Source organism: Schistocerca americana, unplaced genomic scaffold (genome assembly GCF_021461395.2).
Source record: "Schistocerca americana isolate TAMUIC-IGC-003095 unplaced genomic scaffold, iqSchAmer2.1 HiC_scaffold_139, whole genome shotgun sequence".
NCBI lineage: Eukaryota > Metazoa > Arthropoda > Insecta > Orthoptera > Acrididae > Schistocerca > Schistocerca americana.
This window is the reverse complement of record NW_025725470.1, coordinates 503137-517291: the sequence shown is the minus strand read 5'-3', so window position 1 is coordinate 517291 and position 14155 is coordinate 503137. Positions and strand designations below refer to the sequence as shown.

Genomic DNA, 14155 nt, shown 5'->3' with positions numbered 1-14155 from the left:
CACGCGTCGGACCAGAGTGTCAATTGCTCACATCGAATAAGAAATTCATTTGATATTGACGGCGAGCTTTTTGCGCTGACTCAGCCACTGACGTGCGATCAGTTTGCACAAAACGCTAGGGCTCGTCCGGGATTTGAACCCGGGACCTCCTGCACCCTAAGCAGGAATCATACCCCTAGACCAACGAGCCCTGTGACACGGCGAACGCCAATTGTTGCAGTCCCTAGATGTCGTCCAGGGTGCCCTGGAAGTCTCGTGTACGCTGGCGGGATGGGGGCGGCGCGAATTCCCGCAGTCGGCGGCCTTCCTGGGCTATTGGTACCTTCATGTAGAGCTGCCGCTGGGCTCGCACTGCCTGCTGCTGAGAAAGTGATTGCTTTTGCTGGTATGACTTGCAATAACGACTGCGTGAAACGCCGCTATCTCGTTAGGGGTGCTACGGCAGACACCCTCTCGAGCACCCCGAAGACTTCTTGAGCCCTCGGCTGTGATGGGTTCCAGGCTGACAAAAGAACTGTCGTGTGTGCATTCGCGGACTAGAGAAAGGCTGAGGCAAGTTCGAGTGAACAAGGATGGACTCCTCGGGTCCGTCGTTTCCGTAGTTTAGCGGTTATCACGTCTGCTTCACACGCAGAAGGTCCCCGGTTCGATCCCGGGCGGGAACAGTATTTTCTTGCCTATGTCGTACTGTCCTCCAATGAGCCACGTCGTGTGTGGATCTGCTGCATGTCCCTTCGTTTTGCAAGTACCACATTTATTGAATTTTTGAGTTACGATGGCAACATCACTACAAGTTGTCTGTGAAGTAAGGTGCACACAAGCAGTTTCCGTGGTGTAGCGGTTATCACGTCTGCCTAACACGCAGAAGGTCCCCGCTTCGATCCCGGGCGGAAACACTTTTTCATCACTTTAAGCAAGACTTACTAACATGCATCTGCTACCATCTGTACCCGAAACCTTCGTAATCGCCTTCACGCGTCGGACCAGAGTGTCAATTGCTCACATCGAATAAGAAATTCATTTGATATTGACGGCGAGCTTTTTGCGCTGACTCAGCCACTGACGTGCGATCAGTTTGCACAAAATGCTAGGGCTCGTCCGGGATTTGAACCCGGGACCTCCTGCACCCTAAGCAGGAATCATACCCCTAGACCAACGAGCCCTGTGACACGGCGAACGCCAATTGTTGCAGTCCCTAGATGTCGTCCAGGGTGCCCTGGAAGTCTCGTGTACGCTGGCGGGATGGGGGCGGCGCGAATTCCCGCAGTCGGCGGCCTTCCTGGGCTATTGGTACCTTCATGTAGAGCTGCCGCTGGGCTCGCACTGCCTGCTGCTGAGAAAGTGATTGCTTTTGCTGGTATGACTTGCAATAACGACTGCGTGAAACGCCGCTATCTCGTTAGGGGTGCTACGGCAGACACCCTCTCGAGCACCCCGAAGACTTCTTGAGCCCTCGGCTGTGATGGGTTCCAGGCTGACAAAAGAACTGTCGTGTGTGCATTCGCGGACTAGAGAAAGGCTGAGGCAAGTTCGAGTGAACAAGGATGGACTCCTCGGGTCCGTCGTTTCCGTAGTTTAGCGGTTATCACGTCTGCTTCACACGCAGAAGGTCCCCGGTTCGATCCCGGGCGGGAACAGTATTTTCTTGCCTATGTCGTACTGTCCTCCAATGAGCCACGTCGTGTGTGGATCTGCTGCATGTCCCTTCGTTTTGCAAGTACCACATTTATTGAATTTTTGAGTTACGATGGCAACATCAGTACAAGTTGTCTGTGAAGTAAGGTGCACACAAGCAGTTTCCGTGGTGTAGCGGTTATCACGTCTGCCTAACACGCAGAAGGTCCCCGCTTCGATCCCGGGCGGAAACACTTTTTCATCACTTTAAGCAAGACTTACTAACATGCATCTGCTACCATCTGTACCCGAAACCTTCGTAATCGCCTTCACGCGTCGGACCAGAGTGTCAATTGCTCACATCGAATAAGAAATTCATTTGATATTGACGGCGAGCTTTTTGCGCTGACTCAGCCACTGACGTGCGATCAGTTTGCACAAAACGCTAGGGCTCGTCCGGGATTTGAACCCGGGACCTCCTGCACCCTAAGCAGGAATCATACCCCTAGACCAACGAGCCCTGTGACACGGCGAACGCCAATTGTTGCAGTCCCTAGATGTCGTCCAGGGTGCCCTGGAAGTCTCGTGTACGCTGGCGGGATGGGGGCGGCGCGAATTCCCGCAGTCGGCGGCCTTCCTGGGCTATTGGTACCTTCATGTAGAGCTGCCGCTGGGCTCGCACTGCCTGCTGCTGAGAAAGTGATTGCTTTTGCTGGTATGACTTGCAATAACGACTGCGTGAAACGCCGCTATCTCGTTAGGGGTGCTACGGCAGACACCCTCTCGAGCACCCCGAAGACTTCTTGAGCCCTCGGCTGTGATGGGTTCCAGGCTGACAAAAGAACTGTCGTGTGTGCATTCGCGGACTAGAGAAAGGCTGAGGCAAGTTCGAGTGAACAAGGATGGACTCCTCGGGTCCGTCGTTTCCGTAGTTTAGCGGTTATCACGTCTGCTTCACACGCAGAAGGTCCCCGGTTCGATCCCGGGCGGGAACAGTATTTTCTTGCCTATGTCGTACTGTCCTCCAATGAGCCACGTCGTGTGTGGATCTGCTGCATGTCCCTTCGTTTTGCAAGTACCACATTTATTGAATTTTTGAGTTACGATGGCAACATCAGTACAAGTTGTCTGTGAAGTAAGGTGCACACAAGCAGTTTCCGTGGTGTAGCGGTTATCACGTCTGCCTAACACGCAGAAGGTCCCCGGTTCGATCCCGGGCGGAAACACTTTTTCATCACTTTAAGCAAGACTTACTAACATGCATCTGCTACCATCTGTACCCGAAACCTTCGTAATCGCCTTCACGCGTCGGACCAGAGTGTCAATTGCTCACATCGAATAAGAAATTCATTTGATATTGACGGCGAGCTTTTTGCGCTGACTCAGCCACTGACGTGCGATCAGTTTGCACAAAACGCTAGGGCTCGTCCGGGATTTGAACCCGGGACCTCCTGCACCCTAAGCAGGAATCATACCCCTAGACCAACGAGCCCTGTGACACGGCGAACGCCAATTGTTGCAGTCCCTAGATGTCGTCCAGGGTGCCCTGGAAGTCTCGTGTACGCTGGCGGGATGGGGGCGGCGCGAATTCCCGCAGTCGGCGGCCTTCCTGGGCTATTGGTACCTTCATGTAGAGCTGCCGCTGGGCTCGCACTGCCTGCTGCTGAGAAAGTGATTGCTTTTGCTGGTATGACTTGCAATAACGACTGCGTGAAACGCCGCTATCTCGTTAGGGGTGCTACGGCAGACACCCTCTCGAGCACCCCGAAGACTTCTTGAGCCCTCGGCTGTGATGGGTTCCAGGCTGACAAAAGAACTGTCGTGTGTGCATTCGCGGACTAGAGAAAGGCTGAGGCAAGTTCGAGTGAACAAGGATGGACTCCTCGGGTCCGTCGTTTCCGTAGTTTAGCGGTTATCACGTCTGCTTCACACGCAGAAGGTCCCCGGTTCGATCCCGGGCGGGAACAGTATTTTCTTGCCTATGTCGTACTGTCCTCCAATGAGCCACGTCGTGTGTGGATCTGCTGCATGTCCCTTCGTTTTGCAAGTACCACATTTATTGAATTTTTGAGTTACGATGGCAACATCACTACAAGTTGTCTGTGAAGTAAGGTGCACACAAGCAGTTTCCGTGGTGTAGCGGTTATCACGTCTGCCTAACACGCAGAAGGTCCCCGCTTCGATCCCGGGCGGAAACACTTTTTCATCACTTTAAGCAAGACTTACTAACATGCATCTGCTACCATCTGTACCCGAAACCTTCGTAATCGCCTTCACGCGTCGGACCAGAGTGTCAATTGCTCACATCGAATAAGAAATTCATTTGATATTGACGGCGAGCTTTTTGCGCTGACTCAGCCACTGACGTGCGATCAGTTTGCACAAAACGCTAGGGCTCGTCCGGGATTTGAACCCGGGACCTCCTGCACCCTAAGCAGGAATCATACCCCTAGACCAACGAGCCCTGTGACACGGCGAACGCCAATTGTTGCAGTCCCTAGATGTCGTCCAGGGTGCCCTGGAAGTCTCGTGTACGCTGGCGGGATGGGGGCGGCGCGAATTCCCGCAGTCGGCGGCCTTCCTGGGCTATTGGTACCTTCATGTAGAGCTGCCGCTGGGCTCGCACTCCCTGCTGCTGAGAAAGTGATTGCTTTTGCTGGTATGACTTGCAATAACGACTGCGTGAAACGCCGCTATCTCGTTAGGGGTGCTACGGCAGACACCCTCTCGAGCACCCCGAAGACTTCTTGAGCCCTCGGCTGTGATGGGTTCCAGGCTGACAAAAGAACTGTCGTGTGTGCATTCGCGGACTAGAGAAAGGCTGAGGCAAGTTCGAGTGAACAAGGATGGACTCCTCGGGTCCGTCGTTTCCGTAGTTTAGCGGTTATCACGTCTGCTTCACACGCAGAAGGTCCCCGGTTCGATCCCGGGCGGGAACAGTATTTTCTTGCCTATGTCGTACTGTCCTCCAATGAGCCACGTCGTGTGTGGATCTGCTGCATGTCCCTTCGTTTTGCAAGTACCACATTTATTGAATTTTTGAGTTACGATGGCAACATCAGTACAAGTTGTCTGTGAAGTAAGGTGCACACAAGCAGTTTCCGTGGTGTAGCGGTTATCACGTCTGCCTAACACGCAGAAGGTCCCCGCTTCGATCCCGGGCGGAAACACTTTTTCATCACTTTAAGCAAGACTTACTAACATGCATCTGCTACCATCTGTACCCGAAACCTTCGTAATCGCCTTCACGCGTCGGACCAGAGTGTCAATTGCTCACATCGAATAAGAAATTCATTTGATATTGACGGCGAGCTTTTTGCGCTGACTCAGCCACTGACGTGCGATCAGTTTGCACAAAACGCTAGGGCTCGTCCGGGATTTGAACCCGGGACCTCCTGCACCCTAAGCAGGAATCATACCCCTAGACCAACGAGCCCTGTGACACGGCGAACGCCAATTGTTGCAGTCCCTAGATGTCGTCCAGGGTGCCCTGGAAGTCTCGTGTACGCTGGCGGGATGGGGGCGGCGCGAATTCCCGCAGTCGGCGGCCTTCCTGGGCTATTGGTACCTTCATGTAGAGCTGCCGCTGGGCTCGCACTGCCTGCTGCTGAGAAAGTGATTGCTTTTGCTGGTATGACTTGCAATAACGACTGCGTGAAACGCCGCTATCTCGTTAGGGGTGCTACGGCAGACACCCTCTCGAGCACCCCGAAGACTTCTTGAGCCCTCGGCTGTGATGGGTTCCAGGCTGACAAAAGAACTGTCGTGTGTGCATTCGCGGACTAGAGAAAGGCTGAGGCAAGTTCGAGTGAACAAGGATGGACTCCTCGGGTCCGTCGTTTCCGTAGTTCAGCGGTTATCACGTCTGCTTCACACGCAGAAGGTCCCCGGTTCGATCCCGGGCGGGAACAGTATTTTCTTGCCTATGTCGTACTGTCCTCCAATGAGCCACGTCGTGTGTGGATCTGCTGCATGTCCCTTCGTTTTGCAAGTACCACATTTATTGAATTTTTGAGTTACGATGGCAACATCACTACAAGTTGTCTGTGAAGTAAGGTGCACACAAGCAGTTTCCGTGGTGTAGCGGTTATCACGTCTGCCTAACACGCAGAAGGTCCCCGCTTCGATCCCGGGCGGAAACACTTTTTCATCACTTTAAGCAAGACTTACTAACATGCATCTGCTACCATCTGTACCCGAAACCTTCGTAATCGCCTTCACGCGTCGGACCAGAGTGTCAATTGCTCACATCGAATAAGAAATTCATTTGATATTGACGGCGAGCTTTTTGCGCTGACTCAGCCACTGACGTGCGATCAGTTTGCACAAAACGCTAGGGCTCGTCCGGGATTTGAACCCGGGACCTCCTGCACCCTAAGCAGGAATCATACCCCTAGACCAACGAGCCCTGTGACACGGCGAACGCCAATTGTTGCAGTCCCTAGATGTCGTCCAGGGTGCCCTGGAAGTCTCGTGTACGCTGGCGGGATGGGGGCGGCGCGAATTCCCGCAGTCGGCGGCCTTCCTGGGCTATTGGTACCTTCATGTAGAGCTGCCGCTGGGCTCGCACTGCCTGCTGCTGAGAAAGTGATTGCTTTTGCTGGTATGACTTGCAATAACGACTGCGTGAAACGCCGCTATCTCGTTAGGGGTGCTACGGCAGACACCCTCTCGAGCACCCCGAAGACTTCTTGAGCCCTCGGCTGTGATGGGTTCCAGGCTGACAAAAGAACTGTCGTGTGTGCATTCGCGGACGAGAGAAAGGCTGAGGCAAGTTCGAGTGAACAAGGATGGACTCCTCGGGTCCGTCGTTTCCGTAGTTTAGCGGTTATCACGTCTGCTTCACACGCAGAAGGTCCCCGGTTCGATCCCGGGCGGGAACAGTATTTTCTTGCCTATGTCGTACTGTCCTCCAATGAGCCACGTCGTGTGTGGATCTGCTGCATGTCCCTTCGTTTTGCAAGTACCACATTTATTGAATTTTTGAGTTACGATGGCAACATCAGTACAAGTTGTCTGTGAAGTAAGGTGCACACAAGCAGTTTCCGTGGTGTAGCGGTTATCACGTCTGCCTAACACGCAGAAGGTCCCCGCTTCGATCCCGGGCGGGACCACTTTTTCATCACTTTAAGCAAGACTTACTAACATGCATCTGCTACCATCTGTACCCGAAACCTTCGTAATCGCCTTCACGCGTCGGACCAGAGTGTCAATTGCTCACATCGAATAAGAAATTCATTTGATATTGACGGCGAGCTTTTTGCGCTGACTCAGCCACTGACGTGCGATCAGTTTGCACAAAACGCTAGGGCTCGTCCGGGATTTGAACCCGGGACCTCCTGCACCCTAAGCAGGAATCATACCCCTAGACCAACGAGCCCTGTGACACGGCGAACGCCAATTGTTGCAGTCCCTAGATGTCGTCCAGGGTGCCCTGGAAGTCTCGTGTACGCTGGCGGGATGGGGGCGGCGCGAATTCCCGCAGTCGGCGGCCTTCCTGGGCTATTGGTACCTTCATGTAGAGCTGCCGCTGGGCTCGCACTGCCTGCTGCTGAGAAAGTGATTGCTTTTGCTGGTATGACTTGCAATAACGACTGCGTGAAACGCCGCTATCTCGTTAGGGGTGCTACGGCAGACACCCTCTCGAGCACCCCGAAGACTTCTTGAGCCCTCGGCTGTGATGGGTTCCAGGCTGACAAAAGAACTGTCGTGTGTGCATTCGCGGACTAGAGAAAGGCTGAGGCAAGTTCGAGTGAACAAGGATGGACTCCTCGGGTCCGTCGTTTCCGTAGTTTAGCGGTTATCACGTCTGCTTCACACGCAGAAGGTCCCCGGTTCGATCCCGGGCGGGAACAGTATTTTCTTGCCTATGTCGTACTGTCCTCCAATGAGCCACGTCGTGTGTGGATCTGCTGCATGTCCCTTCGTTTTGCAAGTACCACATTTATTGAATTTTTGAGTTACGATGGCAACATCAGTACAAGTTGTCTGTGAAGTAAGGTGCACACAAGCAGTTTCCGTGGTGTAGCGGTTATCACGTCTGCCTAACACGCAGAAGGTCCCCGCTTCGATCCCGGGCGGAAACACTTTTTCATCACTTTAAGCAAGACTTACTAACATGCATCTGCTACCATCTGTACCCGAAACCTTCGTAATCGCCTTCACGCGTCGGACCAGAGTGTCAATTGCTCACATCGAATAAGAAATTCATTTGATATTGACGGCGAGCTTTTTGCGCTGACTCAGCCACTGACGTGCGTTCAGTTTGCACAAAACGCTGGGGCTCGTCCGGGATTTGAACCCGGGACCTCCTGCACCCTAAGCAGGAATCATACCCCTAGACCAACGAGCCCTGTGACACGGCGAACGCCAATTGTTGCAGTCCCTAGATGTCGTCCAGGGTGCCCTGGAAGTCTCGTGTACGCTGGCGGGATGGGGGCGGCGCGAATTCCCGCAGTCGGCGGCCTTCCTGGGCTATTGGTACCTTCATGTAGAGCTGCCGCTGGGCTCGCACTGCCTGCTGCTGAGAAAGTGATTGCTTTTGCTGGTATGACTTGCAATAACGACTGCGTGAAACGCCGCTATCTCGTTAGGGGTGCTACGGCAGACACCCTCTCGAGCACCCCGAAGACTTCTTGAGCCCTCGGCTGTGATGGGTTCCAGGCTGACAAAAGAACTGTCGTGTGTGCATTCGCGGACTAGAGAAAGGCTGAGGCAAGTTCGAGTGAACAAGGATGGACTCCTCGGGTCCGTCGTTTCCGTAGTTTAGCGGTTATCACGTCTGCTTCACACGCAGAAGGTCCCCGGTTCGATCCCGGGCGGGAACAGTATTTTCTTGCCTATGTCGTACTGTCCTCCAATGAGCCACGTCGTGTGTGGATCTGCTGCATGTCCCTTCGTTTTGCAAGTACCACATTTATTGAATTTTTGAGTTACGATGGCAACATCAGTACAAGTTGTCTGTGAAGTAAGGTGCACACAAGCAGTTTCCGTGGTGTAGCGGTTATCACGTCTGCCTAACACGCAGAAGGTCCCCGCTTCGATCCCGGGCGGAAACACTTTTTCATCACTTTAAGCAAGACTTACTAACATGCATCTGCTACCATCTGTACCCGAAACCTTCGTAATCGCCTTCACGCGTCGGACCAGAGTGTCAATTGCTCACATCGAATAAGAAATTCATTTGATATTGACGGCGAGCTTTTTGCGCTGACTCAGCCACTGACGTGCGTTCAGTTTGCACAAAACGCTAGGGCTCGTCCGGGATTTGAACCCGGGACCTCCTGCACCCTAAGCAGGAATCATACCCCTAGACCAACGAGCCCTGTGACACGGCGAACGCCAATTGTTGCAGTCCCTAGATGTCGTCCAGGGTGCCCTGGAAGTCTCGTGTACGCTGGCGGGATGGGGGCGGCGCGAATTCCCGCAGTCGGCGGCCTTCCTGGGCTATTGGTACCTTCATGTAGAGCTGCCGCTGGGCTCGCACTGCCTGCTGCTGAGAAAGTGATTGCTTTTGCTGATATGACTTGCAATAACGACTGCGCGAAACGCCGCTATCTCGTTAGGGGTGCTACGGCAGACACCCTCTCGAGCACCCCGAAGACTTCTTGAGCCCTCGGCTGTGATGGGTTCCAGACTGACAAAAGAACTGTCGTGTGTGCATTCGCGGACGAGAGAAAGGCTGAGGCAAGTTCGAGTGAACAAGGATGGACTCCTCGGGTCCGTCGTTTCCGTAGTGTAGCGGTTATCACGTCTGCTTCACACGCAGAAGGTCCCCGGTTCGATCCCGGGCGGGAACAGTGTTTTCCTGCCTATGTCGTATTGTCCTCCAATGAGCCACGTCGTGTGTGGATCTGCTGCATGTCCCTTCGTTTTGCAAGTACCACATTTATTGAATTTTTGAGTTACGATGGCAACATCAGTACAAGTTGTCTGTGAAGTAAGGTGCACACAAGCAGTTTCCGTGGTGTAGCGGTTATCACGTCTGCCTAACACGCAGAAGGTCCCCGCTTCGATCCCGGGCGGAAACACTTTTTCATCACTTTAAGCAAGACTTACTAACATGCATCTGCTACCATCTGTACCCGAAACCTTCGTAATCGCCTTCACGCGTCGGACCAGAGTGTCAATTGCTCACATCGAATAAGAAATTCATTTGATATTGACGGCGAGCTTTTTGCGCTGACTCAGCCACTGACGTGCGATCAGTTTGCACAAAACGCTAGGGCTCGTCCGGGATTTGAACCCGGGACCTCCTGCACCCTAAGCAGGAATCATACCCCTAGACCATCGAGCCCTGTGACACGGCGAATGCCAATTGTTGCAGTCCCTAGATGTCGTCCAGGGTGCCCTGGAAGTCTCGTGTACGCTGGCGGGATGGGGGCGGCGCGAATTCCCGCAGTCGGCGGCCTTCCTGGGCTATTGGTACCTTCATGTAGAGCTGCCGCTGGGCTCGCACTGCCTGCTGCTGAGAAAGTGATTGCTTTTGCTGATATGACTTGCAATAACGACTGCGCGAAACGCCGCTATCTCGTTAGGGGTGCTACGGCAGACACCCTCTCGAGCACCCCGAAGACTTCTTGAGCCCTCGGCTGTGATGGGTTCCAGACTGACAAAAGAACTGTCGTGTGTGCATTCGCGGACGAGAGAAAGGCTGAGGCAAGTTCGAGTGAACAAGGATGGACTCCTCGGGTCCGTCGTTTCCGTAGTGTAGCGGTTATCACGTCTGCTTCACACGCAGAAGGTCCCCGGTTCGATCCCGGGCGGGAACAGTGTTTTCCTGCCTATGTCGTATTGTCCTCCAATGAGCCACGTCGTGTGTGGATCTGCTGCATGTCCCTTCGTTTTGCAAGTACCACATTTATTGAATTTTTGAGTTACGATGGCAACATCAGTACAAGTTGTCTGTGAAGTAAGGTGCACACAAGCAGTTTCCGTGGTGTAGCGGTTATCACGTCTGCCTAACACGCAGAAGGTCCCCGCTTCGATCCCGGGCGGAAACACTTTTTCATCACTTTAAGCAAGACTTACTAACATGCATCTGCTACCATCTGTACCCGAAACCTTCGTAATCGCCTTCACGCGTCGGACCAGAGTGTCAATTGCTCACATCGAATAAGAAATTCATTTGATATTGACGGCGAGCTTTTTGCGCTGACTCAGCCACTGACGTGCGATCAGTTTGCACAAAACGCTAGGGCTCGTCCGGGATTTGAACCCGGGACCTCCTGCACCCTAAGCAGGAATCATACCCCTAGACCAACGAGCCCTGTGACACGGCGAATGCCAATTGTTGCAGTCCCTAGATGTCGTCCAGGGTGCCCTGGAAGTCTCGTGTACGCTGGCGGGATGGGGGCGGCGCGAATTCCCGCAGTCGGCGGCCTTCCTGGGCTATTGGTACCTTCATGTAGAGCTGCCGCTGGGCTCGCACTGCCTGCTGCTGAGAAAGTGATTGCTTTTGCTGATATGACTTGCAATAACGACTGCGCGAAACGCCGCTATCTCGTTAGGGGTGCTACGGCAGACACCCTCTCGAGCACCCCGAAGACTTCTTGAGCCCTCGGCTGTGATGGGTTCCAGACTGACAAAAGAACTGTCGTGTGTGCATTCGCGGACGAGAGAAAGGCTGAGGCAAGTTCGAGTGAACAAGGATGGACTCCTCGGGTCCGTCGTTTCCGTAGTGTAGCGGTTATCACGTCTGCTTCACACGCAGAAGGTCCCCGGTTCGATCCCGGGCGGGAACAGTGTTTTCCTGCCTATGTCGTATTGTCCTCCAATGAGCCACGTCGTGTGTGGATCTGCTGCATGTCCCTTCGTTTTGCAAGTACCACATTTATTGAATTTTTGAGTTACGATGGCAACATCAGTACAAGTTGTCTGTGAAGTAAGGTGCACACAAGCAGTTTCCGTGGTGTAGCGGTTATCACGTCTGCCTAACACGCAGAAGGTCCCCGCTTCGATCCCGGGCGGAAACACTTTTTCATCACTTTAAGCAAGACTTACTAACATGCATCTGCTACCATCTGTACCCGAAACCTTCGTAATCGCCTTCACGCGTCGGACCAGAGTGTCAATTGCTCACATCGAATAAGAAATTCATTTGATATTGACGGCGAGCTTTTTGCGCTGACTCAGCCACTGACGTGCGATCAGTTTGCACAAAACGCTAGGGCTCGTCCGGGATTTGAACCCGGGACCTCCTGCACCCTAAGCAGGAATCATACCCCTAGACCAACGAGCCCTGTGACACGGCGAATGCCAATTGTTGCAGTCCCTAGATGTCGTCCAGGGTGCCCTGGAAGTCTCGTGTACGCTGGCGGGATGGGGGCGGCGCGAATTCCCGCAGTCGGCGGCCTTCCTGGGCTATTGGTACCTTCATGTAGAGCTGCCGCTGGGCTCGCACTGCCTGCTGCTGAGAAAGTGATTGCTTTTGCTGGTATGACTTGCAATAACGACTGCGTGAAACGCCGCTATCTCGTTAGGGGTGCTACGGCAGACACCCTCTCGAGCACCCCGAAGACTTCTTGAGCCCTCGGCTGTGATGGGTTCCAGACTGACAAAAGAACTGTCGTGTGTGCATTCGCGGACGAGAGAAAGGCTGAGGCAAGTTCGAGTGAACAAGGATGGACTCCTCGGGTCCGTCGTTTCCGTAGTGTAGCGGTTATCACGTCTGCTTCACACGCAGAAGGTCCCCGGTTCGATCCCGGGCGGGAACAGTGTTTTCCTGCCTATGTCGTATTGTCCTCCAATGAGCCACGTCGTGTGTGGATCTGCTGCATGTCCCTTCGTTTTGCAAGTACCACATTTATTGAATTTTTGAGTTACGATGGCAACATCAGTACAAGTTGTCTGTGAAGTAAGGTGCACACAAGCAGTTTCCGTGGTGTAGCGGTTATCACGTCTGCCTAACACGCAGAAGGTCCCCGCTTCGATCCCGGGCGGAAACACTTTTTCATCACTTTAAGCAAGACTTACTAACATGCATCTGCTACCATCTGTACCCGAAACCTTCGTAATCGCCTTCACGCGTCGGACCAGAGTGTCAATTGCTCACATCGAATAAGAAATTCATTTGATATTGACGGCGAGCTTTTTGCGCTGACTCAGCCACTGACGTGCGATCAGTTTGCACAAAACGCTAGGGCTCGTCCGGGATTTGAACCCGGGACCTCCTGCACCCTAAGCAGGAATCATACCCCTAGACCAACGAGCCCTGTGACACGGCGAATGCCAATTGTTGCAGTCCCTAGATGTCGTCCAGGGTGCCCTGGAAGTCTCGTGTACGCTGGCGGGATGGGGGCGGCGCGAATTCCCGCAGTCGGCGGCCTTCCTGGGCTATTGGTACCTTCATGTAGAGCTGCCGCTGGGCTCGCACTGCCTGCTGCTGAGAAAGTGATTGCTTTTGCTGATATGACTTGCAATAACGACTGCGCGAAACGCCGCTATCTCGTTAGGGGTGCTACGGCAGACACCCTCTCGAGCACCCCGAAGACTTCTTGAGCCCTCGGCTGTGATGGGTTCCAGACTGACAAAAGAACTGTCGTGTGTGCATTCGCGGACGAGAGAAAGGCTGAGGCAAGTTCGAGTGAACAAGGATGGACTCCTCGGGTCCGTCGTTTCCGTAGTGTAGCGGTTATCACGTCTGCTTCACACGCAGAAGGTCCCCGGTTCGATCCCGGGCGGGAACAGTGTTTTCCTGCCTATGTCGTATTGTCCTCCAATGAGCCACGTCGTGTGTGGATCTGCTGCATGTCCCTTCGTTTTGCAAGTACCACATTTATTGAATTTTTGAGTTACGATGGCAACATCAGTACAAGTTGTCTGTGAAGTAAGGTGCACACAAGCAGTTTCCGTGGTGTAGCGGTTATCACGTCTGCCTAACACGCAGAAGGTCCCCGCTTCGATCCCGGGCGGAAACACTTTTTCATCACTTTAAGCAAGACTTACTAACATGCATCTGCTACCATCTGTACCCGAAACCTTCGTAATCGCCTTCACGCGTCGGACCAGAGTGTCAATTGCTCACATCGAATAAGAAATTCATTTGATATTGACGGCGAGCTTTTTGCGCTGACTCAGCCACTGACGTGCGATCAGTTTGCACAAAACGCTAGGGCTCGTCCGGGATTTGAACCCGGGACCTCCTGCACCCTAAGCAGGAATCATACCCCTAGACCAACGAGCCCTGTGACACGGCGAATGCCAATTGTTGCAGTCCCTAGATGTCGTCCAGGGTGCCCTGGAAGTCTCGTGTACGCTGGCGGGATGGGGGCGGCGCGAATTCCCGCAGTCGGCGGCCTTCCTGGGCTATTGGTACCTTCATGTAGAGCTGCCGCTGGGCTCGCACTGCCTGCTGCTGAGAAAGTGATTGCTTTTGCTGGTATGACTTGCAATAACGACTGCGTGAAACGCCGCTATCTCGTTAGGGGTGCTACGGCAGACACCCTCTCGAGCACCCCGAAGACTTCTTGAGCCCTCGGCTGTGATGGGTTCCAGACTGACAAAAGAACTGTCGTGTGTGCATTCGCGGACGAGAGAAAGG

At 53.6% G+C, this 14155-nt stretch overlaps 43 non-coding genes across 43 annotated transcripts; 28 read left to right on the top strand and 15 right to left on the bottom strand.

Moving 5' to 3' along the window:
- Positions 1-118: 118 nt before the first annotated feature.
- Positions 119-190, bottom strand: Trnap-agg. Its single transcript has one exon. It is a non-coding gene; the product is annotated as a tRNA-Pro (tRNA).
- Positions 191-592: 402 nt separating this feature from the next.
- Positions 593-665, top strand: Trnav-cac. Its single transcript has one exon. It is a non-coding gene; the product is annotated as a tRNA-Val (tRNA).
- A 158-nt stretch (positions 666-823) lies between these two features.
- Positions 824-896, top strand: Trnav-aac. Its single transcript has one exon. It is a non-coding gene; the product is annotated as a tRNA-Val (tRNA).
- A 194-nt stretch (positions 897-1090) lies between these two features.
- Trnap-agg lies at positions 1091-1162 on the bottom strand. The gene has a single exon. It is a non-coding gene; the product is annotated as a tRNA-Pro (tRNA).
- A 402-nt stretch (positions 1163-1564) lies between these two features.
- Positions 1565-1637, top strand: Trnav-cac. Its single transcript has one exon. It is a non-coding gene; the product is annotated as a tRNA-Val (tRNA).
- Positions 1638-1795: 158 nt separating this feature from the next.
- Positions 1796-1868, top strand: Trnav-aac. Its single transcript has one exon. It is a non-coding gene; the product is annotated as a tRNA-Val (tRNA).
- Positions 1869-2062: 194 nt separating this feature from the next.
- Trnap-agg lies at positions 2063-2134 on the bottom strand. The gene has a single exon. It is a non-coding gene; the product is annotated as a tRNA-Pro (tRNA).
- Positions 2135-2536: 402 nt separating this feature from the next.
- Positions 2537-2609, top strand: Trnav-cac. Its single transcript has one exon. It is a non-coding gene; the product is annotated as a tRNA-Val (tRNA).
- A 158-nt stretch (positions 2610-2767) lies between these two features.
- On the top strand, positions 2768-2840 carry Trnav-aac. Its single transcript has one exon. It is a non-coding gene; the product is annotated as a tRNA-Val (tRNA).
- A 194-nt stretch (positions 2841-3034) lies between these two features.
- On the bottom strand, positions 3035-3106 carry Trnap-agg. The gene has a single exon. It is a non-coding gene; the product is annotated as a tRNA-Pro (tRNA).
- A 402-nt stretch (positions 3107-3508) lies between these two features.
- Trnav-cac lies at positions 3509-3581 on the top strand. The gene has a single exon. It is a non-coding gene; the product is annotated as a tRNA-Val (tRNA).
- A 158-nt stretch (positions 3582-3739) lies between these two features.
- Trnav-aac lies at positions 3740-3812 on the top strand. The gene has a single exon. It is a non-coding gene; the product is annotated as a tRNA-Val (tRNA).
- Positions 3813-4006: 194 nt separating this feature from the next.
- Trnap-agg lies at positions 4007-4078 on the bottom strand. The gene has a single exon. It is a non-coding gene; the product is annotated as a tRNA-Pro (tRNA).
- Positions 4079-4480: 402 nt separating this feature from the next.
- Positions 4481-4553, top strand: Trnav-cac. The gene has a single exon. It is a non-coding gene; the product is annotated as a tRNA-Val (tRNA).
- A 158-nt stretch (positions 4554-4711) lies between these two features.
- Positions 4712-4784, top strand: Trnav-aac. The gene has a single exon. It is a non-coding gene; the product is annotated as a tRNA-Val (tRNA).
- Positions 4785-4978: 194 nt separating this feature from the next.
- On the bottom strand, positions 4979-5050 carry Trnap-agg. Its single transcript has one exon. It is a non-coding gene; the product is annotated as a tRNA-Pro (tRNA).
- Positions 5051-5452: 402 nt separating this feature from the next.
- Trnav-cac lies at positions 5453-5525 on the top strand. The gene has a single exon. It is a non-coding gene; the product is annotated as a tRNA-Val (tRNA).
- A 158-nt stretch (positions 5526-5683) lies between these two features.
- Trnav-aac lies at positions 5684-5756 on the top strand. The gene has a single exon. It is a non-coding gene; the product is annotated as a tRNA-Val (tRNA).
- Positions 5757-5950: 194 nt separating this feature from the next.
- Positions 5951-6022, bottom strand: Trnap-agg. Its single transcript has one exon. It is a non-coding gene; the product is annotated as a tRNA-Pro (tRNA).
- A 402-nt stretch (positions 6023-6424) lies between these two features.
- On the top strand, positions 6425-6497 carry Trnav-cac. The gene has a single exon. It is a non-coding gene; the product is annotated as a tRNA-Val (tRNA).
- A 158-nt stretch (positions 6498-6655) lies between these two features.
- On the top strand, positions 6656-6728 carry Trnav-aac. Its single transcript has one exon. It is a non-coding gene; the product is annotated as a tRNA-Val (tRNA).
- A 194-nt stretch (positions 6729-6922) lies between these two features.
- Positions 6923-6994, bottom strand: Trnap-agg. Its single transcript has one exon. It is a non-coding gene; the product is annotated as a tRNA-Pro (tRNA).
- Positions 6995-7396: 402 nt separating this feature from the next.
- On the top strand, positions 7397-7469 carry Trnav-cac. Its single transcript has one exon. It is a non-coding gene; the product is annotated as a tRNA-Val (tRNA).
- Positions 7470-7627: 158 nt separating this feature from the next.
- Positions 7628-7700, top strand: Trnav-aac. The gene has a single exon. It is a non-coding gene; the product is annotated as a tRNA-Val (tRNA).
- A 194-nt stretch (positions 7701-7894) lies between these two features.
- Positions 7895-7966, bottom strand: Trnap-agg. Its single transcript has one exon. It is a non-coding gene; the product is annotated as a tRNA-Pro (tRNA).
- A 402-nt stretch (positions 7967-8368) lies between these two features.
- On the top strand, positions 8369-8441 carry Trnav-cac. Its single transcript has one exon. It is a non-coding gene; the product is annotated as a tRNA-Val (tRNA).
- Positions 8442-8599: 158 nt separating this feature from the next.
- Trnav-aac lies at positions 8600-8672 on the top strand. The gene has a single exon. It is a non-coding gene; the product is annotated as a tRNA-Val (tRNA).
- A 194-nt stretch (positions 8673-8866) lies between these two features.
- Trnap-agg lies at positions 8867-8938 on the bottom strand. The gene has a single exon. It is a non-coding gene; the product is annotated as a tRNA-Pro (tRNA).
- Positions 8939-9340: 402 nt separating this feature from the next.
- On the top strand, positions 9341-9413 carry Trnav-cac. The gene has a single exon. It is a non-coding gene; the product is annotated as a tRNA-Val (tRNA).
- A 158-nt stretch (positions 9414-9571) lies between these two features.
- On the top strand, positions 9572-9644 carry Trnav-aac. Its single transcript has one exon. It is a non-coding gene; the product is annotated as a tRNA-Val (tRNA).
- A 194-nt stretch (positions 9645-9838) lies between these two features.
- Positions 9839-9910, bottom strand: Trnap-agg. The gene has a single exon. It is a non-coding gene; the product is annotated as a tRNA-Pro (tRNA).
- Positions 9911-10312: 402 nt separating this feature from the next.
- On the top strand, positions 10313-10385 carry Trnav-cac. Its single transcript has one exon. It is a non-coding gene; the product is annotated as a tRNA-Val (tRNA).
- Positions 10386-10543: 158 nt separating this feature from the next.
- Trnav-aac lies at positions 10544-10616 on the top strand. The gene has a single exon. It is a non-coding gene; the product is annotated as a tRNA-Val (tRNA).
- A 194-nt stretch (positions 10617-10810) lies between these two features.
- Positions 10811-10882, bottom strand: Trnap-agg. The gene has a single exon. It is a non-coding gene; the product is annotated as a tRNA-Pro (tRNA).
- Positions 10883-11284: 402 nt separating this feature from the next.
- Trnav-cac lies at positions 11285-11357 on the top strand. The gene has a single exon. It is a non-coding gene; the product is annotated as a tRNA-Val (tRNA).
- A 158-nt stretch (positions 11358-11515) lies between these two features.
- Trnav-aac lies at positions 11516-11588 on the top strand. Its single transcript has one exon. It is a non-coding gene; the product is annotated as a tRNA-Val (tRNA).
- A 194-nt stretch (positions 11589-11782) lies between these two features.
- On the bottom strand, positions 11783-11854 carry Trnap-agg. Its single transcript has one exon. It is a non-coding gene; the product is annotated as a tRNA-Pro (tRNA).
- Positions 11855-12256: 402 nt separating this feature from the next.
- On the top strand, positions 12257-12329 carry Trnav-cac. The gene has a single exon. It is a non-coding gene; the product is annotated as a tRNA-Val (tRNA).
- Positions 12330-12487: 158 nt separating this feature from the next.
- On the top strand, positions 12488-12560 carry Trnav-aac. The gene has a single exon. It is a non-coding gene; the product is annotated as a tRNA-Val (tRNA).
- A 194-nt stretch (positions 12561-12754) lies between these two features.
- Trnap-agg lies at positions 12755-12826 on the bottom strand. Its single transcript has one exon. It is a non-coding gene; the product is annotated as a tRNA-Pro (tRNA).
- Positions 12827-13228: 402 nt separating this feature from the next.
- Trnav-cac lies at positions 13229-13301 on the top strand. The gene has a single exon. It is a non-coding gene; the product is annotated as a tRNA-Val (tRNA).
- A 158-nt stretch (positions 13302-13459) lies between these two features.
- Positions 13460-13532, top strand: Trnav-aac. Its single transcript has one exon. It is a non-coding gene; the product is annotated as a tRNA-Val (tRNA).
- Positions 13533-13726: 194 nt separating this feature from the next.
- Positions 13727-13798, bottom strand: Trnap-agg. Its single transcript has one exon. It is a non-coding gene; the product is annotated as a tRNA-Pro (tRNA).
- Positions 13799-14155: the final 357 nt, after the last annotated feature.